Source organism: Salvelinus alpinus, chromosome 27 (assembly GCF_045679555.1).
Source record: "Salvelinus alpinus chromosome 27, SLU_Salpinus.1, whole genome shotgun sequence".
Taxonomy (NCBI): domain Eukaryota; kingdom Metazoa; phylum Chordata; class Actinopteri; order Salmoniformes; family Salmonidae; genus Salvelinus; species Salvelinus alpinus.
In genome coordinates, this window is record NC_092112.1 from 21,357,061 (window position 1) to 21,384,426 (window position 27,366).

The following is a 27,366-nucleotide window of genomic DNA, read 5'->3' on the forward strand; positions in this document are numbered from 1 at the left end:
TTGAATTACTTTGCAAAAATGCAATCACAACCAAATAGATAGCTGAATCATTCATTAGCCAAACGAAAAACCATTAGCTACATGGAAAAAACATACCTGGTTAAGTAGCCAATAACAATCTAATTGCTGGAATTTAACTTAAATTTTCACAACACAAAAATATTTATTGAACAAGAACATGTTTTTTAACAGGAACATATCTTTTTTTAAGGGAGGTGTTTTTTCCCTAGAAATTCTCTTTGGTATAGTTGGTGGAGTTACTTTAGCACAGGTATGGAGACTGTCACAGATACAACTTGGTTCCATTGATCAATGAAGCACATTGCTGTGTGGTTCAGGCAAATGGAGTGGTTTCAAGCATTTGGATTTCTTGTATTATTTGTTGTTTTCACCCCAAGGTATGGTAAAATATAGCACTTCAAAAGTATTCTAGACAAATGTATTTGTAATCCCATACTTTTTCCATTATAGAAGATACTTATTTGTCGTTAAAGGGGATTCAAAATGGTTGAATTGCCTCCCCTATTTTCTAATTTCGCTATCCTTTTTCCTCTTTCAGCCCCAGCCCGGCCCCCAGCCCTTCATACCTGATCTCTGTTCCGAGGGTGCTAAGGCCTGGTGCCCCATCACAATATCAGTCACTATCCTCACCATCACTGAGATTGTTAATGGTAACAATACTGTAGCCTCACACCCAACCATAATTCAAGGAGGTATATTATTTTCAACTCAACATTTTTTAGAAATGTTTGCTTGACTTTTGTTTCACACACATTTACATTTACATTACATTTAAGTCATTTAGCAGACGACTTACAAGTTGGTACACACCAAGCAGCAACCTTGCATTTTCTGCTATAATGATTTTGTATTACTCCCAGTTCTGTAAATCAATTGATGATAAACTTCCCTTTTTCTTTATCCAACTTTATAAAGGTTATATTGAGCTGCTGGTTCTTTCCCAAGTAAGTATTAATTTTTCTGATATTTATAATGTGCATGCCAATACAATATGAAAAATATAAATTAAATAAAAGTAGCAATTAGATGTTACAGGCATTGTTATTGCATTGATCCGACTCAGTCAAAGCTATCATATTTACATGGTATGAATGACGATACAAATCTATCAACTGATCACAGTATTGCCGATCACAGGCACATAGAAAATGCCTCTTGAGATTTGGTAATTAACTCTGAGGTCCCACGCTGTCTTGTTTACAGAGACACGAAAAGATACACCTGATCCAAGCCTTCTCAGGCTATCTTTTGCCAGGTGTAGCATATACAAAACAAGAGGCAAAGAGGCAAAACAACCACAAACATAATAAAGTAAATCAGGTATCACCATCCACCATTGTGTCTGAGAGAACAAACACTCCTTTACCCAGATTCGTGTTTGCCAGAGTAGTTGAATACTGCTTCCTCCTGACCCACTTTGACCTTTGACCTATTCTGCCATTGTCCACATTTATTCAGACAGACAAGGCCATCTACAGGCCTGGGCAGGTTGTGAAGATCATGGCAGTGTCCATTCACCCAGCCACATAAAAGCAAGATCAACTCAACATTTGGGCTCCCGAGTGGCGCAGCGGTCTAAGGCACTGCATTTCATTCCCTGGTTCGATTCCAGGCTGTATCACATCCGGCCATGATTGGGAGTCCCATAGGGCGGCGAACAATTGGCCCAGTGTCGTCCGGGTTTGGCTGGGGTAGGCCGTCATTGTAAATAAGAATAAAAGTTCAATATTTTTTAAATATATTTTTTTAAATCAATATTATCATTAAGGTGTATGTTACTAGGTAACATACCAAGGGGGTATTGTATGAACATTCAGTGTGGAAGTGATAGCAGCCAGATGAATGAACCTTGGGAAATGGAACTGTGATGGACAGTTGATAATTCTCATTTTCTTTTCAAATTGCGTGAGCCAGGATCCCAAGGAAAACATAATCTGGCAGTGGTTGTCATTGGACAGAGTTCTGGGGGTTTTGTCCAAAGAGTTTCAGCAGCTGTCTGAGAATCCACCCCTTGGCAAGTGGACCGTTGTGACTTCCATCAATGTGACTCCTATTAAATTTGAAAGGACCATGCCAACATATTTCTGCTCAAAAACACATTGAGTTGCTATTACATCTTCATTAAAGCTTTTCAGGATGATGCCGGCTACATTTCATCTGGACAATTCTGCATTTCATTCTGCAAACCATTGTTCACAGATAGCCTTGGGGTTTGAATGTGTTTTTTGTCTGGAAATGTTTTCATCATTAGGATGAATTGACACTAAATACTAACTATGAATTAGTGTTATTTAAAATCGTCTACTGTGAAACGTGTCTTCTGTGAACTACAACACAAAACCCTCCTTTGTTGTTTTAATCATTATAGAGTAGATAACTAAAACCAAACTCAAACTGTCCAGCAGTTTTAAGTCTTACTGTCAAAGAGGCAGAAAAAAACAATAACCAGAGTTCATTTGTCAGTGTGCTGAAATGTGGTTATCCCTCGCATTGTCTCTCTGTGTTACGGGAACTTGTGAGTGAAAAGCAATTCATGGTAAGGGTGCTTTCATCAACGTTAAATGATAGTTAAGTTAAGGCGCCTTGACCTTTTCCCTAAGTTCTGATTCCTCCCTATATTGTTCATAAGATACAGTTGAAGTCTGAAGTTTACATACACCTTAGCCAAATACATTTAAACTCAGTTTTTCACAATTCCTGACATTTAATCCTAGTAAAAAATCCCTGTCTTAGTTCAGTTACGATCACCACTTTATTTTAAGAATGTGAAATGTCAGAATAATAGTAGAGAGAATGATTTATTTCAGCTTTTAATTCTTTCATCACATTCCCAGTGGGTCAGAAGTTTAAATACACTCAATTAGTATTTGGTAACATTGCCTTTAAATTGTTTCACTTGGGTCAAACATTTTGGGTAGCCTTCCACAAGTTGCCCACAATAGGTTGGGTGAATTTTGGCCCATTCCTCCTGACAGGATTTGTAGGCCTCCTTGCTCGCACATGCTTTTTCAGTTCTGCCCACAAATTTTCTATAGGATTGAGGTCAGGGCTTTGTGACGGCCACTCGAATACCTTCACTTGTTGTACTTAAGCCATTTTGCCACAACTTTGGAAGTATACTTGGGGTCATTGTCCATTTGGAAGACCCATTTGCGACCAAGCTTTAACTTCCTGACTGATGTCTTGAGATGTTTCTTCAATATATCCACATAATTTTCCTCCTCATGAAGCCATCTATTTTGTGAAGTGCATCAGTCCCTCCTGCAGCAAAGCACCCCCACAACATGATGCTGCCACCCCCATGCTTCACGGTTGAGATGGTGTTCTTCGGCTTGCAAGCATCCCCCTTTTTCCTCCAAACATAACGATGGTCATTATGGCCAAACAGTTCTATTTTTGTTTCATCAGACCATAGGACATTTCTCCAAAAAGTACGATCTTTGTCCCCATGTGCAGTTGCAAACCGTAGTCTGGCTTTTTTATGACGGTTTTGGAGCAGTGGCTTCTTCCTTGCTGAGCGGCCTTTCAGGTTATGTCGATATAGAGTGGTTGAAAAACAATTTTTAATGACTGCAACCTAAGTGTATGTAAACTTCCGACTTCAACTGTAGTTAGAGGACCCACCAGAGGACACTCACTGACATCCCTGCCATGGACCTGGTTGTTATTCAGCCTAATTTGGACTACAGGTGAACTCTTTCCCCTGACATTTTGTTCATTTATTTATTTACATAAACCAAACACAGTCAATTTGGTACATTTAGACTGTAACTAAATATGCTGTGATTGAACTGTATAGCCTATACAGATTGTGTACTTCCATATACCTTGAAAGAAAATACACTTTTGGAAAGCTTTGCTGAGGTAGTGTGTGATTGTAATCCATTAACATTAATGTCCTGTGTGTTTGCTTCAGTGCTGCCCAGGTTTGATGTGCTGAGGGCTGGTGCTGATAGAGATCCTCAATGTCCTCAATCATGACAATAGTCTTCATCATGACCATAATCAAATGGCCATCCGGACTATTTGCATTGACCCCCCCCCCCCCCCCCTTTTGTTTTTACTCTGCTGCTACTCACTATTTATTATCTAGTCACTTTACCCCTACCTAAAGTTGAAGTCGGAAGTTTACATACACTTAGGTTGGAGTCATTAAAACTCGTTTTTTAAACAAATCCACAAATTTCTTGTTAACAAAGTTAACAAGTTTTGTCAAGTCGGTTAGGACATCTACTTTGTGCATGACACAAGTAATTTTTCCAACAATTGTTTACAGACAGATTATTTCACTTATAATTCACTCTATCACAATTCCAGTGGGTCAGAAGTTTACATATACTAAGTTGACTGTGCCTTTAAATAGCTTGGAAAATTCCTGGCTTTAGAAGCTTCTGATAGGCTAATTGGCATAATTTGAGTCAATTGGAGGTGTACCTGTGGATGTATTTCAAGGCCTACTTTCAAACTCAGTGCCTCTTTGCTTGACATCATGGGAAAATCTAAAGAAATCAGCCAAGACCTCAGAAAAAAAATTGTAGACCTCCACAGGTCTGGTTCATCCTTGGGAGCAATTTCCAAACGCCTGAAGGTACCATGTTCATCTGTACAAACAATAGTACGCAAGTATAAACAACATGGGACCACGCAGCCATCATACCGCTCCAGAAGGAGACACGTTCTGTCTCCTAGAGATGAACGTACTTTGGTGCGAAAAGTACAAATCAATCCCAGAACAACAGCAAAGGACCTTGTGAAGATGCTGGGGGAAACAGGTACAAAAATATCTATATCCACAGTAAAACGAGTCCTATATCGACATAACCTGAAAGGCCGCTCAGCAAGAAAGAAGCCACTGCTCCAAAACCGCCATTAAAAAAGCCAGACTACGGTTTGCAACTGCACATGGGGACAAAGATCGTACTTTTTGGAAAAATGTCTTCTGGTCTGATGAAACTGTTAGGCCATAATGACCATTGTTATGTTTAGAGGAAAAAGTGGGAGGCTTGCATTCCGAAGAACACCATCCCAACCGTGAAGCACGGGGGTGGCAGCATCATGTTGTGGGGGTGCTTTGCTGCAGGAGGGACTGGTGCACTTCACAAAATAGATGGCATCATGAGGAGGAAAATTATGTGGATATATTGAAGCAACATCACAAGACATCAGTCAGGAAGTTAAAGCTTGGTCGTAAATGATTTTCCAAATGGACAATGACCCCAAGCATACTTCCAAAGTTGTGGCAAAATGGCTTAAGGACAACAAAGTCAAGGTATTGGAGTTGCCATCACAAAACCCTGATCTCAATCCTATAGAAAATTTGTGGGCAGAACTGGAAAAGCGTGTGCGAGCAAGGAGGCCTACAAACCTGACTCAGTTACACCAGCTTTGTCAGGAGAAATGGGCCAACATTCACCCAACTTATTGTGGGAAGCTTGTGGAAGGCTACCCGAAACGTTTGACCCAAGTTAAACAATTTAAAGGCAATGCTACCAAATACTAGTTGAGTGTATGTAAACTTCTGACCCACTGGGAATGTGATGAAAGAAAAGAGTAAATTCTTCTCTGCTATTATTCTGACATTTCACATTCCTAATAAAGTGGTGATCCAAACTGAACTAAGACAGGGAACTTTAACTAGGATTAAATGTCAGGAATTGCAAAAAGCTGAGTTTAAATGTATTTGGCTAAAGTGTATGTGAACCTCTGACTTCAACTGTATGTGATAAACCAAACTTTACTCTTTGACGGTTGATGTACCACTCCAGTTGACACTTCAGTTCCACTATGTGGTAAGTACCTTAGCATCCCCCCTGTCTCCAGGTGATGGCCAGGTGCTGTCTTCAGACACGGGTATCTCTGCTTCCCTCTCCCTGACCTCTGAGGAGTCTTGGGCTCCCTTGGACTAGGTTGTTATCTACTGTGTACATTCAGATGGAGAGATCATCAATGATGCACTGCATGTTCCCATTGCCCAAGTTCTAAAAAACAAGCTAATTGTCATATGTTATTTTACTTTAAACATTTGTAGTCCTGCACCAGGTCAAGGAGCAGATAAAAACACCCAGTGTCCTTCATCATATCTCTAAATTTAATCATTAGAATAGGTTACATTCAGTTCAGTTCAGCAGCATAGTAATTCATTATCCTTACTTTGCTATCCTGTCCCAGTATGTTGAGGTGTGATAGTATGACCTATGACATCTGTCTGTCAGGTGTCTCTGAGCTGGAGTGAGGACAGGGCCTGCTGATGAGGTGTCCCTCAAGGTGTCTGTGGCTGAGCCCCGGTCGCTGATGGGGATCCTGGTGGTGAATAAGGCCACACTGGCCACACTCACACCATGACATCACCAAAAAAACTGCATTAAAAACATGTGTGAAAGTGACTGCCACATACACTACCATTCAAAAGTTTGGCAGCTTCATTAAATAGTACCCGCAAAACACCAGTCTCAATGTCAACAGTGTAGAGGCGACTCCGGGATGCTGGCCTTCTAGGCGGAGTTGCAAAGAAAAAGCCATATCTCAGACTGGCCAATAAAAAGAAAAGATTAAGATGGACAAAAGAAAACAGACACTTTACAGAGGAGTCTCCTCTTCATTGTTGACGTTGAGACTGGTGTTTTGCGGGTAATATTTAATGAAGCTGCCAGTTGAGGACTTGTCTGTTTCTCTAACTAGACACTCTAATATACTTGTCCTCTTGCTCAGTTGTGCACCGGGGCCTCCCACTCCTCTTTCTATTCTGGTTAGAGCCAGTTTGCGCTGTTCTGTGAAGGGAATTAGTACATAGTGTTGTACGAGATCTTCAGTTTCTTTGCAATTTCTCGCATGGAATAACCTTAATTTCTCAGAACATGAATAGACTGACGAGTTTCAGAAGAAAGTTCTTTGTTTCTGGTCATTTTGAGCCTGTAATCAACCCACAAATGCTGATGCTCCAGATACTCAACTAGTCTAAAGGCCAGTTTCATTGCTTCTTTAAGCAGAACAATAGTTTTCAGCTGTGCTAACATAATTGCAAAAGGGTTTTCTAATGATCAATTAGCCTTTTAAAATGATAAACTTATATTAGCTAACGCAACGTGCCATTGGACCACAGGAGTGATGGTTGCTGATAATGGGCTTCTGTACGCCTATGTAGATATTCCATAAAAGATCTGCCGTTTCCAGCTACAATAGGCATTTACAACATTAACAATGTCTACACTGTATTTCTAATCAATTTGATGTTATTTTAATGGACAAAAAATGTGCTTTTCTTTCAAAACAAGGAAACGTCTAGGTGACCCCAAACTTTTGAACGGTAGTGTTAATCAGTAATATACTGTTTGCTTCTTGTTTTTAAAGAGATTGTTTGTTTTCCAAAAGAGTGTGATGCATTCTGTGATCCATGGACTAGACAGCACCAGTGATGACACTACTGTCTGGTGTGATCCATGGACCAGACAGCACCAGTGATGATACTACTGTCTAGGTGTGATCCATGGACCAGACAGCACCAGTGATGACACTACTGTCTGGTGTGATCCATGGACCAGACAGCACCAGTGATGACACTACTGTCTAGGTGTGATCCATGGACCAGACAGCACCAGTGATGGCACTACTGTCTAGGTGTGATCCATGGACCAAACAGCACCAGTGATGACACTACTGTCTAGGTGTGATCCATGGACCAGACAGCACCAGTGATGACACTACTGTCTAGGTGTGCTCCATGGACCAGACAGCACCAGTGATGACACTACTGTCTAGCTGTGATCCATGGACCAGACAGCACCAGTGATGACACTACTGTCTAGGGCAAGTTCTTCATCATTTTGTGATTCACTACAGCTTTTCAATGGCTGACTTTCAATATTCACCACACATATGTTTAATGATTTACTGTAATACCCCTTCCAGGTACACCTATGGAACACTATCTATTGCCCCCACCCAAGTATCCATCAGTTGTAAACAGTCAATACAAACAGTCTGTTCTGAACCTGACCAAACTGGTTTGAACAATACACTTTTTGATTCAAGCGGTTTTGTTGTGCTTTGTGGGTTGTAATTGTAGCGGGCTTTGGTGAATGATGGTGTTCTTTTCTCAGGTGCTGGAGGAGTTGGCAGAGTACGGCATGCAGAAGACAGACCATCCCCCCCGGAACCATGCGAATGGGAGATCTCTACTCCATTTTTACGGTAGTTAGCTGTGACCTTGACAGGCATATCAGATGCCTTGACGCTATCACACTTGGTATGTCACATTCCTATGAAAATGTGCATGTTGCTTATGTCCTTTGTGATTTTGTCTGTAATTTCCCAGACGTCTGTCCTCATGGTTTTGACAGATGCCAAGTTGGAGAAGATGGGGGAGCAGTTGAGACCTGAATTCCGTAAGTTTTGAGATGCAGCACAAAAACTACTCAGTACGCCTATATACAGTACTTGTCTTGGCTGTGCAGGGCTTACTGTATTTCACTAACTCCTTGGTGGTGAGGTTGATGATATGGACCAGGTGCAGGAGACTTCCCCGACACATGACTGTGGCTAGACAACAACACAGGGTGATAGACAGGAGCCATGTTGTATAACACATACACCTGGGGTGGACACACACAGAAACACTCCTGGAGCAAGGGGACAAAGAGACACGTGAATGAGTCATTTCAATATACTGTACATGCATTAATCCTACGTTTACCGACTACATGCCTCGCTTTGTCTTTTCAACAGAGATTCTGCCACGGCTGAGTTCCCTCTAACTGTTCCAGACTGCATCACTTCCTGTGTAGCCACTGCCTTCGTCATGTCTGCTGACCTGGGCATGGGCATCACTGAGATCCCTGCTGAGGTACTATATCATCACACACACACACGCATCTGCATCATTGGCACCCTGTAAGTCACTGTTTCTACTCTATGTACTCTTTTGTGTTTTCAGTTCAACATGTTCCAGGACTTCTTCCTGTCCTTGAATCTACCTGCTTTCATAATCCGAGGTGAGCTGCTGCTTGTCGATGTCACTCTCTTCAACTAGCTGGAAGAGGAGCTTGAGGTGAGCTGCCCTCACTGTAGTCAATGCCGCTCGCAGATGTCTGTCTGGCATAGCCAATTTGATATTATTTACTGTATCATATTCACAAATGTTATACTCCTGTAGTGGAGAAGCATTCAGAACTAGAATGAACCAGTTTTGGTCAGTTTGTTTTATCTTTATAATGATCACCGGCACCAAACACCTCTAGGGTCATGCTAGATGTATCAAAGCATTGAGCCCATTAATCCAACATGGATTTAGCCCAGAACTATCACCACTATGTGGAGCAGGACACGAGACAGTCCTTTTATCATAGTTCTAATCTGTAATATTGTTGCGACACAATGGCGACACGTCATGTTGTTTTTATCATATGGGGTAAAGAACAGATACATTTGTTTGTCCATACATTCCATGTATTTTAATCTGGGTGACTTTCCTCTCGTCTCTTTATTTTTCTCCTTGCTTTTTCTTATTATGTTCTGCTAGGTCATGGTGATTGTTGCTCAGAGTCACTAATTTGAGTTTGTCTTACCGGACAATGAGGATCTCTCTAAAGCCAGTACACGCACAGTGTCTGTGGGGAGTCAGAACGGAACCTCTGCCCTATTTCCCATCAGGCCACTGGTCCTGGGGGAGATCCCCATCTCCTCTGTGGCCTCAGACGCCGTCCGCAAGATGGTTCTGGTCAATGTACAAAACACATAAAAAGTTTCACTTTACTTCAATAAACTTAGCGGTCAGCGAAAGCAATTTCTCTTTTCTCCTAATTGGAGTATCAATTGAAGTTGTTAGTTATTTCAGCTGATACATCTGTGACTCTAACACACAAATCTTGTTCTTGTTAAACTTCTTCAAAGGACCTCGCTCCGTCTCGCCTGGGTTGTATTACACGTCAATGTTTGTTTGTGTGTAATCATTTTTCATCCTTGTTGTTTTGGTATGCTGAAGGACTTGAGCAGTAATTTTCAAATACCATGTTTCTGGAGCCAGTGAGGTCAGAGGAAAGCCTTTCCAGAGACGTGGTATTCACCTTCCCTGCAGCTGTTGAGGGCAGTCGGATAGCTCAAGTGACTGCAGTCGATATGTAAACACATCAAGCTTGACCTCTTCCACTCCACTCACAAGCTGGTGAACCCAAACTACATTCCTATGGTCTTATAACGAGCATATTAACAACATATTTTACTTTTTATGAGCATTTTATTAGTACCTTCCCTCTATAACATGGCTAAAAGCGAACATTCATTGGAAAAACTGACACAGAATGACAAGCAAAGCCCAAAGCCTCAAACAAGTTGAATCATAGATTTCTTGTGAAAATAACGAAATTTGGAAACACTTCTTTGTCTTTTTATGGTCAGCAGCCGTGTGGTTATTTTCTTACCCTTCTAGAAATGGAACACTAAAGAGTGGTGCATCTGTCACTCTAGTCAACCTATCAAAGAGCCGGCTGAGGTGTCGGAGCCCGACGAGCCATCTGAGGCATGACGTGGGATGGGAGCCTGCCGAGCCAACCGAGGCAAGGAAACCTCTCGAGCCAGCTAAGGCGTGGAAGCCCGACGAGCCCGCTGAGGAACCCCCGGTTCCATCGGCGGCGGCACCCGGACCCAACGTCACCACCATAAACTGTGGGATTTGTGTGTTTGTGAACAGAGCCCCAGGACCAGCTTGCTTAGGGGACTCTTCTCCAGGTTCATCTCTCTGTAGGTGATGGCTTTTAGCCAGATTCTAATTGGTATGTCGAATTTTATGTTCCTTTTGATGGCATAGAAGAACCTTCTTGCCTTGTCTCTCTCAGCTTCTTGGAAGTTACCTGTGAGCCTTTTTGTGTGCTCTAGGTCAACGGTGTCTAGATGGAATTTGTATTTGTGGTCCTGGCAACTGGACCAGGTCTGACAGAATCTGTGCAGAAGATATAGGTGCTGCTGTAGGCCCTCCTTGGTTTGGAACAGAAGCACAATTTTTTTTCAAAGTTAGGGAGGAAGAGGACAGAGTTTTAGTTTCCTGGGGTTTAAACAGTGTGGTGTGCACGATGGCTTCACAGCCTAGCACGGAGGAGATGCTGTCGTTAAGGAATTGATTCAGGTGTGTTCCTGAGAATGGAGTTAAGGTGGAGGAGGTTCTGCTCATGGTTGGCGAACAGGTAGGAGCTGAATTTATACATTCCTCATTCAGAATGAACAGAGCTGTGGTTGTGTTCATGAAAATAGTGAATATTTATTACATTTGTAATTTTATTTAACCTTTATTTAACTAGGCAAGCCAGTTAAGAACAAATTATTATTTACAATGACTGCCTACCCCGGCCAAACCCTAACCCGGCCAATTGTATGCTGCCTGATGGGACTCCCAATCACGACCGGGTGTGATACAGCCTGGAATGTAGACCGCTGCACCACTCGGGAGTAGGCTGATTGCTAGTGGAATATTTGTAAGGCATGTGTTGGTGCCGATTTCTCCTCTTTCGACTTCTTCGACTAGGGTGGTAGTTGTGAATCTGCCTCTGTTTATTACGGATTATTAAATCCGGAAAAAGCTGAGTCGGTTTGGTAATTTTGCTAGCTGTTTTCGTGTACTGTCGGCAGGTTTTCAGACAGATGCCGTTAAGCATCTTGTTTTGTTCCAGAGGCAAGTGTTCATGTTTCTGAATAATAATGAGCAAAAGTTAAATGTGCATTTTAAAGTGGGGCATGGGGAGGAGCTCTGCGTGGCGTTTGCCAGCACAGATCGTCTACGGTGCTTTGAGTGTGGAGATTTGGTCCATAAGAGCTTTGCATGTCCACATAAAGGCTGTAGACAAGGTGAGGGTACAAGCACCAGTGGGGGATATCAAGGTCAACGTCCAGGTGGCAATGAGACGCAGGCAGCGAAGGCTGGGTCAAGTCATGCTATAGATGGTGGTGTAGCTGAGACTGGGTCTAGTTATGTTATGGATGGTGGTGTAGCTGAGGCTGAGCCTGGTCATGCTAGAGATGGTGGTGTAGGTGAGACTGGGTCTAGTCGGGCTATAGATAGTGGTGTAGCTGAGGCTGGGTCTAGTCATGTTATGGATGGTGATGTAACTGAGTCTGGGTCTAGTCATGTCATGGATGGTGGTGTAGATGAGTCTGGGCCTAGTCAGGTTATGCTAGTGGATGAGGAGACCACCTTTACTCCATACACAGAGATGCATACAAAGCTCGCCCCCAAACTCCCTTTGGCAAATCTGACCGTAATTCTATCCTCCTGATTCCTGCTTACAAGCAAACACTAAAGCAGGAAGTACCAGTGACTCGCTCAATACAGAAGTGGTCAGATGGCGCGGATGCTACGCTACAGGACTGTTTTGCTAGCACAGACTGGAATATGTTCTGGGATTCATCCAATGGCATCGACGACGTCGTCCCCACAGTGACCGTACATGAATATCCCAACCAGAAGCCATGGATTACAGGCAACAGCCGCATCAAGCTAAAGGCTAGAGCTGCCGCTTCAAGGAGCGGGACACTAATCTGGACGATTATAAGAAATCCTGCTATGCCCTCAGACGAACCATCAAACAGGCATAGTGTCAATACAGGACTAAGACTGAATCCTACTACACTGGCTCTGACACTCGTCGGATGTGGCAGGGCTTGAAAACTATTACAGACTACAAAGGGAAACCTAGACGCGAGCTGCCCAGTGATGCTACCATACCAGATGAGCTAAATGCCTTTTATGTTCGGTTCGAGGCAAGCAACATTGAAGCATGCACGAGAGCACCAGCTGTTCTAGATGACTTTGTGATAACGCTCTCGGTAGCCGATGTGAGCAAAACCTGTAAACAGGTCAACATTCACAAAGCCGTGGGGCCAGACGGATCACCAGGACGTATACTCAAAGCATGCGTGGACCATCTAGGAAGTATCTTCACTAACATTTTCAACCTCTCCCTGACTGAGTCTGTAATACCTATATGTTTCAAGCAGACCACCATAGTCCCTGTGCCCAAGGAAGCAAAGGTAGCCTGCCTAAATGATTACCAACACGTAGCACTCACGTGCTCACATGGCTCACATCACATCAACAGCATCCTCCCGGATACCCTAAAGCCACTCCAATTCGCATACCGCTCCAACAGATCCACAGATGACTACAGCTCAGCGTTCAACACCATAGTGCGCACGAAGCTCATCACTAAGCTAAGGACCCTGGGACTAAACACTTCCCTCTGCAACTGGATCCTGGTCTTCCTGACGGGCCTGCCACGCTGATCCTCAACACAGGGGCCACTCAGGGGTATGTACTTAGTCCCCTCCTGTACTCCCTGTTCACCCACGACTGTGTGGCCAAACACGACTCCAACACCATCATTAAGTTTGTTGACGACACAACAGTGGTAGGCCTGATCACCGACAACGATGAGACAGCCTATAGGGAGGAGGTCAGAGAACTGGCAGTGTGGTGCCAGGACAACACGCTCACCCTCAATGTGAGCAAGACAAAGGAGCTGATTGTGGACTATAGGAAAAGGCGGGCCGAACAGGCCCCCATTCTCATCGACTGGGCTGTAGTGGAGCGGGTCAACAAACTATCATGGTCCAAACACACCAAGGCAGTCGTGAAGACGGCACGACAAATCCTTTAACCCCTCAGTAGACTGAAAAGATTTGGTATTGATCCCCAGATCCTCAAAGTTCTACATCTGCACCACCGAGAGCATCCTGGCCGGTTGCCTCACCGCCTGGTATGGCAACTGCTCGGCATCTGACCATAAGGCGCGACAGTGGGTATTGCGTATGGCCCAATACATCACTGGGGCAAAGCTTCTGCCATCCAGGACATGTATAATAAGTGGTGTCAGAGGAAAGCCCATAGAATTGTCAGAGACTCTAGTCACCCTTGTCATAGACTGTTTTCTCTGCTACCGCATGGCAAGCGGTACCGGAGCGCCAAGTCTAGGACCAAAAGGCTCCTTAACAGCTTCTACCCACAAGCCATAAGACTCCTGAACAATTAATCAAATGGACACCGGACTATTTACATTGACACCACCCCTCCATTTGTTTTGTACACTGCTGATACTCGCTGTTCATTACCTATGCATAGTCACTTCACCCCTACCTACATGTACAAATTATCTCAACTAACCTGTACCCCCGAACACTGACTCGGTACCGGTACCCCCTGTATACAGTGGGGCAAAAAAGTATTTAGTCAGCCACCAATTGTGCAAGTTCTCCCACTTAAAAAGATGAGAGAGGCCTGTAATTTTCATCATAGGTACACTTCAACTATGACAGACAAAATGAGGAAAAAAAATCCAGAAAATCACATTGTAGGATTTTTTATGAATTTCTTTGCAAATTATGGTGGAAAATAAGTATTTGGTCAATAACAAAAGTTTATCTCAATACTTTGTTATATACCCTTTGTTGGCAATGACAGAGGTCAAACGTTTTCTGTAAGTCTTCACAAGGTTTTCACACACTGTTGCTGGTATTTTGGCCCATTCCTCCATGCAGATCTCCTCTAGAGCAGTGATGTTTTGGGGCTGTTGCTGGGCAACACGGACTTTCAACTCCCTCCAAAGATTTTCTATGGGGTTGAGATCTGGAGACTGGCTAGGCCACTCCAGGACCTTGAAATGCTTCTTACGAAGCCACTCCTTCGTTGCCCGGGCGGTGTGTTTGGGATCATTGTCATGCTGAAATCAAGGGCATTTTCAATGCCCTTGCTGATGGAAGGAGGTTTTCACTCAAAATCTCACGATACATGGCCCCATTCATTCTTTCCTTTACACGGATCAGTCGTCCTGGTCCCTTTGCAGAAAAACAGCCCCAAAGCATGATGTTTCCACCCCCATGCTTCACAGTAGGTATGGTGTTCTTTGGATGCAACTCAGCATTCTTTGTCCTCCAAACACGACGAGTTGAGTTTTTACCAAAAAGTTCTATTTTGGTTTCATCTGACCATATGACATTCTCCCAATCTTCTTCTGGATCATACAAATGCTCTCTAGCAAACTTCAGATGGGCCTGGACATGTACTGGCTTAAGCAGGGGGACACGTCTAGCACTGCAGGATTTGAGTCCCTGGCGGCGTAGTGTGTTACTGATGGTAGGCTTTGTTACTTTGGTCCCAGCTCTCTCCAGGTCATTCACTAGGTCCCCCCGTGTGGTTCTGGGATTTTTGCTCACCGAAAGGTACAGAACGGCAGGGGCAGGCAGAATGGTCAACACCGGGAAAAATAGAAAACAGGGACTAGAGTACGGGAAAAACGCTGGTATGCTTGACAAGACAAACTGGCAACAGACAGAGAACACCGGTATAAATACACTGGGGATAATGGGGAAGATGGGCAACACCTGGAGGGGGGTGGAGACAAGCACAAAGACATGTGAAACAGATCAGGGGTTGACAACATCATGAAGCAGTTTGATCTAGTGGTTGTTTGGAGAACTAGACATCCTAACACAAGACAGTATACATGGGTGAAGGTCTTTGGGGCTGGGGTGAGTGCAGCCCGACTCGATCGGTTTTACATGTCCAGGAATCAGAGTAATAGGCTTTTGGGCGCTACCATTCTCCCGGTGGGTTTTTCGGATCACCACATAACCATGGCTCGGCTGTCTATTTCACCAGGGCCTTGGCAAGCATCCTATTGGAAGATTAATGTAAAGCTCTTACAAGATGCCACTTTTTGCTCAGGTTTCCAGACTTTTTGGGAAAGGTGGGGGCAGTGAAGAGATAAGTATTAGTCACTGAGTCAATGGTGGGATGTGGGAAAAGTCAAAATTTGGCTTTTCTGTCAACAGTATACAGCTCTCTCATCCTCAGAGGCTAGGAGAGTATTGGGGGAACTCGAGCGTAGTATTAGTGAAGTGGTGGAGGTAGAGCAGGTGGGGCAAGGCAATGTAGGCCTCCAGGCTTATGTAACTGAATTATGTAGGGACCTGGACAGTTTCTTCCAGGTTAAAGCAAAGGGAACACTTGTAAGAGCTAGGTGCTCCGTGCTCAAGGAGATGGATGCTCCCAGCTCCTCCTCCTTTGGTTGGGAAAGACAGAGCAGTGAAGCCAAGACCGCAGCTATCGGATAGGCGGGTGACCTCTGTGGTGGGGAGATGCGGGAGCGGACTGTGGAGTTTTATATTGAGTTGTGTAGGACATAACTGTGTGATCCTATGTGCTATTTAGGTTTTGTTTGCAGAACTCCCTAAACTCTCTCTGGCACAGAGGGATGAAATGGACATTCCCCTGTTGTCCCATGAACTGGCAAAAGTCGTAACCCAGATGTCCCCGGCCATGCACTGGTGGTCGATGGACTTTTATTTTTTTTTAAAAGGGGAATAATTGAACTGGACTTTGTTTGTGTGTTGCGTGAGTGCGTCGGGGTAGGAGAGTTGCCGATGAGCTGCGGTCAGGCAGCTCTGACTCTCCTGCCAAAAAAGGGGACTTGTGTGAACTTAAGAACTGGAGGCCTGTGGCATTGCTCTGTGCGGGCTATAAGATATTTGCCAAGGTCCTCGCTAACAGACTGAAGTCCCATCTGGACTCTATAGTACATAAGGACCAGACATATTGTGTACCGGGACGCTCAATCACGGAGAACTTGTTCTTAATCAGGGACATGTTGGACTTGTAAAGGTTATCTAATGTGATCTTTGGTCTGGTCTCTTAAACCAAGAGAAGGCTTTTGATAGAGTGGACCATAAGTATCTGTTTAATGTGATGTTTGGGGAAGGGTTTTTGGCTTGTGTGAAGATGTATGCTTGGGCGTTATGTATGGTAAAGGTGGGAGGGGGTCTCAGTAGGCCAGTCTGGGTGAGGCGGGGCATTAGACAAGGATTCCCTCTGTCGGGGCAGTGATATACACTAGCCATTGAGCCTTTTCTAGGCCTCCTATGCAGGAAACTGCAGGGAGTGTGCTGTACATGTATGGGTGTGTTGACAGGCATAGCAGTGTCGGTGTATGCAGATGACATTTCTGTGATGAGCAGGATATGCAGGCACTTGAGACTAGTCTGAACGTGTATGAGGGAGCTTCGTCAGCTAAGGTGTTCTGGGGTAAGAGCAAAACTCTTATGTGGGGCATGGAGAGATACAGTGGGGAGAACAAGTATTTGATACACTGACGATTTTGCAGGTTTTCCTACTTACAAAGCATGTAGAGGTCTGTAATTTTTATCATAGGTACACTTCAACTGTGAGAGACAGAATCTAAAACAAAAATCCAGAAAATCACATTGTATGATTTTTAAGTAATTCATTTTCATTTTATTGCATGACATAAGTATTTGATCACCTACCAACCAGTAAGAATTCCGGCTCTCACAGACCTGTTAGTTTTTCTTTAACCTGTTATGGCTGCAGGGGGCGTATTGAAAAACTGGAAAATATGTGCACATTTTCAAACGGCCTCTTAATCAATTTTTGCTCTTACAATATGCATATTATTATTACTATTGGATAGAAAACAGTCTCTAGTTTCTAAAACCGTTTTAATTATTTCTCTAAGTGGAACAGAACAATTTTTACAGCCCATTTCCTATCCGGAAGTGAGATTTCCAAAATCGATGTCGCTTTTCAAGCCCTTGTCTATAAAAGGGCATGTCACTTAGGACTGTAGAAACACGTCATACGCCTTCCTCTGGGTGTCATGCGGAAGTGAGAGAATAAATCACTTGATTATCTCGGTCAGGGATTGTATACAACCTCTTGGAGTGAGAAGTGCGCACTTTATTTTTTTTGGAAGGCGCGAAGTTGGATCTGGAGTAGCCTCCTGGAAAACCGTCGTTATAGGTGAATATGATCTCTGGCTTCGATTTTATTTGATACATGTCACAATATCATCCTAAAGTATGTTTTTTCAATATACTTTAATTATATTATTGAAATGTATTCTGGACTTTAGACGTGATGCGACGCAAGAATTTTTTCAAGATGGAGAGGTTAGCGTCGCACTGCCAGTGTGCTTGCTAATTCAAGAGGGAAATTGTTCGTTCTGGATCGAAATAAAGACATTTCTGAACAAAGGACCCCTTGGAGAACATTCTGATGGAAGATCAACAAAGATAAGGACCCAATTTTGGATGCTTTTTCATATATCTGTCGAACTGTGCTATGCTACCGTTTGACTAGAATCAATGCTGCTGTGTGCTAGCTATTGTAGTAAGCTAATATAACGATATATTGTGTTTTCGCTGTAAAACACTTGAAAAATCGGAAATATTGGCTCTATTCACAAGATCTTATTCTTTCATTAGCTATCCACCATATATTGTTCTGAAATGTTTTATGATGTGTAATTAGTAGTTGACGTTGGTGTCTGTATTTTCTCTGGCTACTCCCGTGCGATTTCTGACTGTAGCTGTGATGGTGGCTATGATGGTAGCAGTAATGTAAAACTGATTTATAGCTAAAATATGCACATTTTTTGAACAAAACATAGATTTATTGTGTAACATGTTATAGGACTGTCATCTGAGGTAGTTTTTTCTAGGTTATTTAGGTTGGTTCTAGGTTAGTTAGGTTGGCTTGTGCATGCTACTTGCATCCTACTTGTGCTGTGAAAAATGTCTGTCCTCCTTTTTTATTTGGTGGTGAGCTAACATAAATATATGTGGTGTTTTCTCTGTAAAACATTAAAAAAATCGGACATGTTGGCTGGATTGACAAGATGTTTATCTTTCAAATGCTGTATTGGACTTGTTAATGTGTGAAAGTTAAATATAAAAAAAAAATAGATTTTGAATTTCGCGCCGTGCACTTGAGCTGGATGTTGTCATAGGTGTACCGGCGTCGGGATGACGTCGGGCTGCAGCCTTTTAAGAAGCCCTCCTGTTCTCCACTCATTACCTGTATTAACTGCACCTGTTTGAACTCGTTACCTGTATAAAAGACACCTGTCCACACACTCAATCAAACAGACTCCAACCTCTCCACAATGGCCAAGACCAGAGAGCTGTGTAAGGACATCAGGGATAAAATTGTAGACCTGCACAAGGCTGGGATGGGCTACAGGACAATAGGCAAGCAGCTTGGTGAGAAGGCAACAACTGTTGGCGCAATTATTGGAAAATGGAAGAAGTTCAAGATGACGGTCAATCACCCTCGGTCTGGGGCTCCATGCAAGATCTCACCTCGTAGGGCATCAATGATCATGAGGAAGGTGAGGGATCAGCCCAGAACTACACGGCAGGACCTGGTCAATGACCTGAAGAGAGCTGGGACCACAGTCTCAAAGAAAACCATTAGTAACACACTACGCCGTCATGGATTAAAATCCTGCAGCGCACGCAAGGTCCCCCTGCTCAAGCCAGCTCATGTCCAGGCCCGTCAGAAGTTTGCCAATGACCATCTGGATGATCCAGAGGAGGAATGGGAGAAGGTCATGTGGTCTGATGAGACAAAAATAGAGCTTTTTGGTCTAAACTCCACTCGCCGTGTTTGGAGGAAGAAGAAGGATGAGTACAACCCCAAGAACACCATCCCAACTGTGAAGCATGGAGGTGGAAACATCATTCTTTGGGGATGCTTTTCTGCAAAGGGGACAGGACGACTGCACCGTATTGAGGGGAGGATGGATGGGGCCATGTATCGCGAGATCTTGGCCAACAACCTCCTTCCCTCAGTAAGATCATTGAAGATGGGTCGTGGCTGGGTCTTCCAGCATGACAACGACCCGAAACACACAGCCAGGGCAACTAAGGAGTGGCTCCGTAAGAAGCATCTCAAGGTCCTGGAGTGGCCTAGCCAGTCTCCAGACCTGAACCCAATAGAAAATCTTTGGAGGGAGCTGAAAGTCCGCATTGCCCAGCGACAGCCCCGAAACCTGAAGGATCTGGAGAAGGTCTGTATAGAGGAGTGGGCCAAAATCCCTGCTGCAGTGTGTGCAAACCTGGTCAAGAACTACAGGAAACGTATGATCTCTGTAATTGCAAACTAAGGTTTCTGTACCAAATATTAAGTTCTGATGTATCAAATACTTATGTCATGCAATAAAATGCAAATGAATTACTTAAAAATCATACAATGATTTTCTGGATTTAGATTCCGTTTCTCACAGTTGAAGTGTACCTATGATAAAAATTACAGACCTCTACATGCTTTGTAAGTAGGAAAACCTGCAAAATCGGCAGTGTATCAAATACTTGTTCTTCCCACTGTAGGTCCCCCCTCCAATCCAGGGGGTTTGCATTGGGGTTGTGAAGGACTTAATATCATTTTGGGTGTATCTGGGCTCGGAAAGGTGAGTCAGGAAGAACTGGGAGGGGATGTCAGCTGTTCCTCATGAAGCTGGAGAGGCTGAGTACAGCAGGTCTCTCTGATTTTTACTCTGCGGTGCTGAGTGCCTGGCAGCTGCTAAGGCCCACACCCCCTCCCTCGGCTGGGTCTTCCACAATCCAGCCATCCTTTTGAGATCGGTTCAGTCGGCCACCCTGCAGAACCGACTGATGGCAGCGGATTTACTAAGGCTGGGTGACCTGTGGCTGCTGGGGGAGGAGGGGTGGAAAAATCCTGGCACAACAAACAGGACTAACATCTCTTAGGCTGCTGGAAAGATTCCTTGGGGAGGTCCAGGAGGTTCTGTCTGAGCCGGTAAGGGGGGTGTTTGAGTGACCAAAGGGGGAAGGGCCACCAATGTTTCCGCCACTGAAGGTGACAGCAGAGACTGGGGACTGGCAAGGGGGTATTGGAGGTCTTGTTTGACTTCAACACTCCGAGCCTGGGGGAGTTTGAGGGGGTTTCAGTTAAAGCCCACTACAACCTCTGCATTAAGGTGCGGAACATTAGGAGCCTAACAGGAGCGAAGGCACATCAGTGGTTATTGTGATGTGTGATGTTGTTTTGTATTGTGGGGTAGAGGGCAAGGTGAGTATGCAGCAGAGGGGATATTTGTTTTTAAAGGGGGTGGAGGGTGATGGTGGTGAGGTTTTAATGAAGTGAGGATGTATCATTAAAGAAAGACAAAGTCAGAAAGGCTCTCGCTCTGTGTGTCGTTCTCTTTCTATTCTGTCTTTTGTTTTCTCTGTATAAAGGTGACATCCTTGGACCATCCATCACTGGCCTGGAGTCCCTCATCGATATGCCTTACGGCGGTGGGGAGCAGAACATGATCCACTTGTTCCCCAACATCTGTCATTCAGTATCTGACTGTGTCTGGACAAGTCGACTATAATATCTTGAGTAAAGCAACGTCTTACATGATGAAAGGTGTGTTGCTAATATTCATACCAACATAGCTGAAATTCTGTATTATATAGCCTAATAGTTAATTAAATATAATTACACATTACATAGATTAATACATATAATAACATATATGTATGATATAGCCTAATAGTTAACCCTTTAGTTTCTTGCCCATTTAGGTTATGAGAGTGAACTGTCCTACTAGATGATCGTTCATTCAGTGTCTTTCGAAATAGTGACTCCTCTAGAAGCACATTGTGAGTATCTCAGCCTGTTTGTTTGTCTGCGTCTGTTCATGTCTGTGTATCTGTAACCCTGTATCCATATCTCCTCTCTGAAAGGCTCTCTGTGTTCGTACTGAAGTGCTTCCTGCAGGCGAGTCTCTTCATCGACAGCAGAGTACTCTCCAGTACTGCAAGCCTGGTTGGGGGCCCAGCAGGAAGATGATGGGGCCTTCATGGAGCCTGGTCGGATCATCCACACTGAGCTTCAGGGAGGCCTGGATGGCCCCATATCTCTCACAACCTACGTCCTCATGGAGCTGTTGGAGGATGACAGTTACAAGGTGGGAGTAATGCTACAATACAGTATGTGCTTTGGCCTTTGGTTTTCCAAGTCTGTTAAATCGCTGTGGTTGACCTTTATTTTGTTTCTATTATTCAGAACATGTATGCGAGCCAGGTTTCCATAGCTACAGCATGTGCCTGGCTGCTTACACTCTGCCCCTGGCCAACAGTGAGACCGCAGACCGAGCGCTGACACAGCTGATGGGACGAGCAGAGATGAGGGGTAAACACTTGGGGAGTTGGATGGGGATGGATGAGACGCCTCTGTTCTAAGGTGCTGCATATCTAAAAGCATTTAAAGAGGACTCATTAGAAAACACTAAATTGTTATTTTTTGATGAAACTTTCTTGATTTCTGCATGTCACAGTCTGTTACAAAAATAGTTATTCTACATACAGTGCAAGCCTTGTTTCCCAGATGTTGTTGTTGAGTCGTGCCAGCCGTGCTCCGCAGACATAGAGATGGCTACCTGCTACCTACCTGCTCTTCCTGCGCAAGCTTTCCTGGGTGGTGGAGGGCTTCGGCCTCATGAAGTGGCTCAGCCAGCAGATGAACCACCTGGGAGGATACGGCTCCACACAGGTAAGGAAGGGTCATCTCTGATCCCAGATCATCAGGCTGGGTCAGAACATATGCACTTCAAGGGTCATTGTGAGTCAGTGTCTGAACCCAGATCAGTTAGGCTGGGTCAGAATTTCAAGGGTCAATCTATGATTCTTGATCAGGTAGGTTGGCTCAGAACATACTGCTTTCCAGTTTCACTGAATAGAATCAAAAGGAACATTCACAAAACCCAAAAGAACAAGCCTCTACTCTAGAGTCTATGGAGCCTGTTGTGTCAGTAACACGGATTTAAATTAAGTCCATCAAGTACTGTGAGTCAAGTTGATCAAATGTACGGATTAACCTGAAATCCCACCACGGATAGAGTTAGGGTATAAAAACATTGTAGGGGCCAAAGGGCTTACAAGAGAGGCTCAGTGAAGGTAGGATTTAGGATCAACAGCCTGTATTGAGCTGGCCCGCAGCAGCCTCAAGAGCTGGATAGAGTAATACAACCAAGAGGGAGGAGGAACAGCTGCTTTGTCTGTGGCACATTGTAAGGGGACTGACTGTATGTGGCTGGCTGGGCATATGCAGCACAGCAGACTAAGATCTAAATAATTCAGAGCAATCCCAGTCTGCACTCAGACACACAAACAACATCCAAAGCAAAACCATATATTGGTTTCATTCTGTGGGATTTGGTATTTATTAAAACATTTTGAAATGGAGTCGAGCTGCTTTATCCTTTATCTCCTCGGGACATAGTGAAGGCTCTGCAGGCCTTGTCTGAGTATGCAGTCTACAGTGGGTCTCACCTCATAAATCCCCACATTACAGTCAACAGAGGACCTTCAACCATAGTGGCCAACTTCCACTCTAGCTACATCAACTATCTGCTATGCCAGAGCCAGGAGGTAAAATGAAAAGATCCCCATTCAAATAAAATGATCAAGCAATAAAGAACAAAGCAGTGCATTATTCTCCAGGTTTGGCTCCATCTTAGTGATGATGTTGCAACTGATTGTTGTGGTTAACGTTTCAGATCGAGACAGGCAGAGAGGAACGCTTACAGGTTATTCTGTCCAGGGCCAAGGATTCGATCTGTTTCAGAATCCAGTAATGTGTTGAGTGACTTAAATCACAGTCCTCATGTCTGCCTGCCAAAGATTTCCATCAATCTCAATAATGAAAACATGTCAAACACAGCCCCTTGCGTCATACCAATGACTAACCTCATATCAAAAGGATGAGAAATCACCATAACAGTAAAAATGGTGGCTTTGGAGTGTTGTTTAAGTAATCCTATCTCATCGTTAACACTGTCCGATTGTGTCCCAGGGAGTTATTAATGGTGGAGCCTCCTGCTGTAAAGCGTTAATCGGCCTGTCTCAGTCTCACTCTTTGATGAAACGTTCACATCTTGAGTTGTTTTCATCCCTGTAAATGGGCTGCAACAAATCAGTCCCTTTGAAGAAAGCATACTGTCTGTCAGTAAAACATTGAAATGAAACTTGCCAGTAAATTGTTTTGATCGTTCTCCTTTATTTGTATTGCTCAATCTCTCTCTCTCTCTTTACAATTCAGAGGGCAGAAGGTTGTCACAGAGAGACACCACACAGGAGGCTTTTGATTTGCATGTATAGTTGTTTGACACTGACATGTATTACGTCCACCTTTATATGCATCAGGTAAGGCTTAGGGTCTGGCTTGGTAACACACATTTACAGCTTCAAAATGAAAAACCCCAAAAGAAAACTTGGCTTTTCAATAGCCTGCTGTTTAAATAAGATAGATATTGGAAAGGTCACATGGTCTGGCATGTCAGGATGCTGCAAAAGGTTTAGTACCTACTGTGTTTTATATAGCTATTCCTATATTGCTCTCTTGCAGTCTGTTGGAGGGCCAGGTCATTAACTAGACTGGCATGGCCATTCTGGAGGTGGGCCTTCTCAATGGCTTCATCCTGGCTCAGGATGGGATTGAGACCAACGACGTGGTTAGGTGAGTGGAGACAACTCCGGGGAATGTCAACCTCTACCTGGACTCTAAAAGTGTAACTATACAGATGTAGGATCTTAATTTGATCACTCTGTTGTCACTGATAACTTTCCTGCATTGCAGGAAATGCATAAATTCACAATAAAACAACACTAACACATGGTTATATTATATTAACAATATTACACATTTCCTCCGTGTGGTACTGGATGTCTCTGTGTGATGTCTGGATGTCTCTGTGTGGTGTCTGTATATCCTCTACATGTAACGTAAGACCGTCAACAAGATATACCCTGTGGCATCTCTCTTTCAGACAATGGGGAGGAGGAAACGTATCCCATCTGAGATAGATCTTGAAACCCACTACTCAATTATTGTTAGGTATGGAGACATTGGAGGCGTTGCTCAGAAGTCAAAACTTGTGTTATATGACATCAAGCTCACTGTTTAGCAGGGTACTCACCTCTCGTTTTATTCTCATGTTGACTCCCTCCTCATGCGACGACAGAGGAGATGCGTGTGGAAATCCCTGTAGTCGTGGACCTCTACAATGGCGTCGACTTCAGGTCCTTAGGAAACTATGCAGTCATTTTTTATTTATTTTATGTATTCTTTCTTGCGTTGTTAGCCCAGATAATCTCAAGTGTTATTACATACAGTCGGGAAGAACTATTGGATATAAAAGCGACGTCAACTTACCAACATTACGACCAGGAATACAACTTTCCCAAAGAGGATCCTTTGTTCGGACCTCCACCCTGGACATGGGATCTTATCCCAGAGGCCGACCCAAACTAACGCGGTCACCGCAAGAGAGGCAGACGGAGTGGCCTACTGGTCAGACTTAGAAGGCGAGCACACCATCCACCGCTTCCGAGCATATTACTCGCCAATGTTCAATCTCTAGACAATAAGGTGGATGAAATTAGGGCACAAGTTGCCTTTCAGAGATTGTAACATTCTCTGTTTCACGGAAACATGGCTCACTCGGGATATGTTGTCGGAGTCGGTACAGCCACCCGGTTTCTTCACTCAACGCGCCAACAGAAACAAACATCTCTCTGGTAAGAATGGCAGGGGTGTATGCCTTATGATTAACGACTCATGGTGTAATCATGACAACATACAGGAACTCAAGTCCTTTTGTTCATCTGACCTAGAATTACTTACAATCAAATGCCGACCGCATTATCTACCAAGAGAATTCTCCTCGATTATAGTCACAGCCGTGCATACCCCCCCAAGCAGATACCTCGACGGCCCTGAAAGAAATTCACTGGACTCTATGTACACTGGAAACCATACATCCTGAGGCTGCATTTTTTGTAGCTGTGGATTTTAACAAAGCTAATCTGAGAACAAGGCTTCCTAAATTCTATCAGCATATTGAATGTGCGACACGAGCTGGTAGCATTCTGGACCATTGCTACTCTAACTTCTGTGATGCATACAAAGCCCTCCCCCACCCTCCCTTCAGCAAATCTGACCATGGCTCCATTTTGTTGCTCCCAGCCTATAAACAAGAAATGCCCATGCTCAGGTCTATCCAACGCCGGTCTGACCAATCAGATTACACGCTTCAAGATTGCTCCGATCACATGGACTGGGATATGTTCCGGGTAGCCTCAGACAACAACATTGATGTATACGCTGACTCTGAGTGAGTTTATTAGCAAGTGCATTGGTGATGTTGTACCAACTATGACTATTAAAACCTTCCCTAACCAGAAACCGTGGATTGATGGCAGCATTCGCGCAAAACTGAAAGCGCAAACCACCGCTTTTAATCATGGCAAGGCGACTGGAAACATGACCAAATACAAACAGAGTAGCTATTCCCTCCGCAAGGCAATCAAACAAGCAAAGCGTCAGTATAGAGACAAAGTAGTCGCAATTAAATGGCTCAACACAAGACGTATGTGGCAGGGTCTACAGTCAATCACGGATTACAAAAAGAAAACCACCCCCGTCGCGGACATCGACGTCTTTCTGCCAGACAAATTAAACAACTTCTTTGCTCACTTTGAGGACAATACAGTGCCACTAACACGGCCCGCTACCAAAGTCTGTGGGCTCTCCTTCACCGTGGCCAACGTGAGTAAAACATTTAAACGTGTTAACCCCCGCAAGGCTGCAGACCCAGACGGCATCCCTAGCCGCGACCTCAGAGCATGCGCAGACCAGCTGGCTGGTTTGTTTACGGACATGTTCAATCAATCTCTATCCCAGTCTGCTGTGCCCACATGCTTCAAGATGGCCACCATTGTTCCTGTTCCCAAGAAAGGTAAGGTAACTGAACTAAACGACTATCGCCCGTAGCACTCACTTCTGTCATCATGAAGTGCTTTGAGAGACTAGTCAAGGATCATACCTCCACCCTACCTGATACCCCAGACCCACTCCAATTTGCTTACCGCCCAAATAGATCCACAGACGACGCAATTGCCATCACACTGCACACTGTCCTATCCCATCTGGACAAGAGGAATACCTATGTAAGAATGCTGTTCATTGACTACAGCTCAGCATTTAACACCATAATACCCTCCAAACTCGTCATTAAGCTCGAGACCCTGGGTCTCGACCCCGCCCTGTGCAACTGCGTCATGGACTTTCTGACGGGCCGCCCCCAGGTGGTGAGGGTAGGAAACATCTCCACCCCGCTGATCCTCAACACTCGATGTTTCCTACCCTCACTAGGGTGCGTTCTCAGCCCTCTCCTGTACTCCCTGTTCACCCATGACTGCGTGGCCATGCACTCCTCCAACTCAATCATCAAGTTTGCAGACGACACTTCCATAGTAGGCTTGATTACCAACAACAACGAGATGGCCTATAAGGAGAAGGTGAGGGCCCTCGAAGTGTACTGTCAGAAAAATAACCTCTCACTCAACGTCAACAAAACAAAGGAGATGATCGTGGACTTCAGGAAACAGCAGAGGGAGCATCCCCCCCAGTGTGGGGGACAGGGGGCCTATGTCTGGCAGTGTGTCAGTCTCCCACCATCATTACCATGTGGCCACTCTCGCCTGTGCTCTCTTGGTTCTCCT

The 27,366-nt window shown here is 44.2% G+C and overlaps 1 pseudogene; it reads left to right on the forward strand.

Moving 5' to 3' along the window:
• Positions 1–312: 312 nt before the first annotated feature.
• On the forward strand, positions 313–25,223 carry LOC139555846 (CD109 antigen-like; annotated as a pseudogene).
• Positions 25,224–27,366: the final 2,143 nt, after the last annotated feature.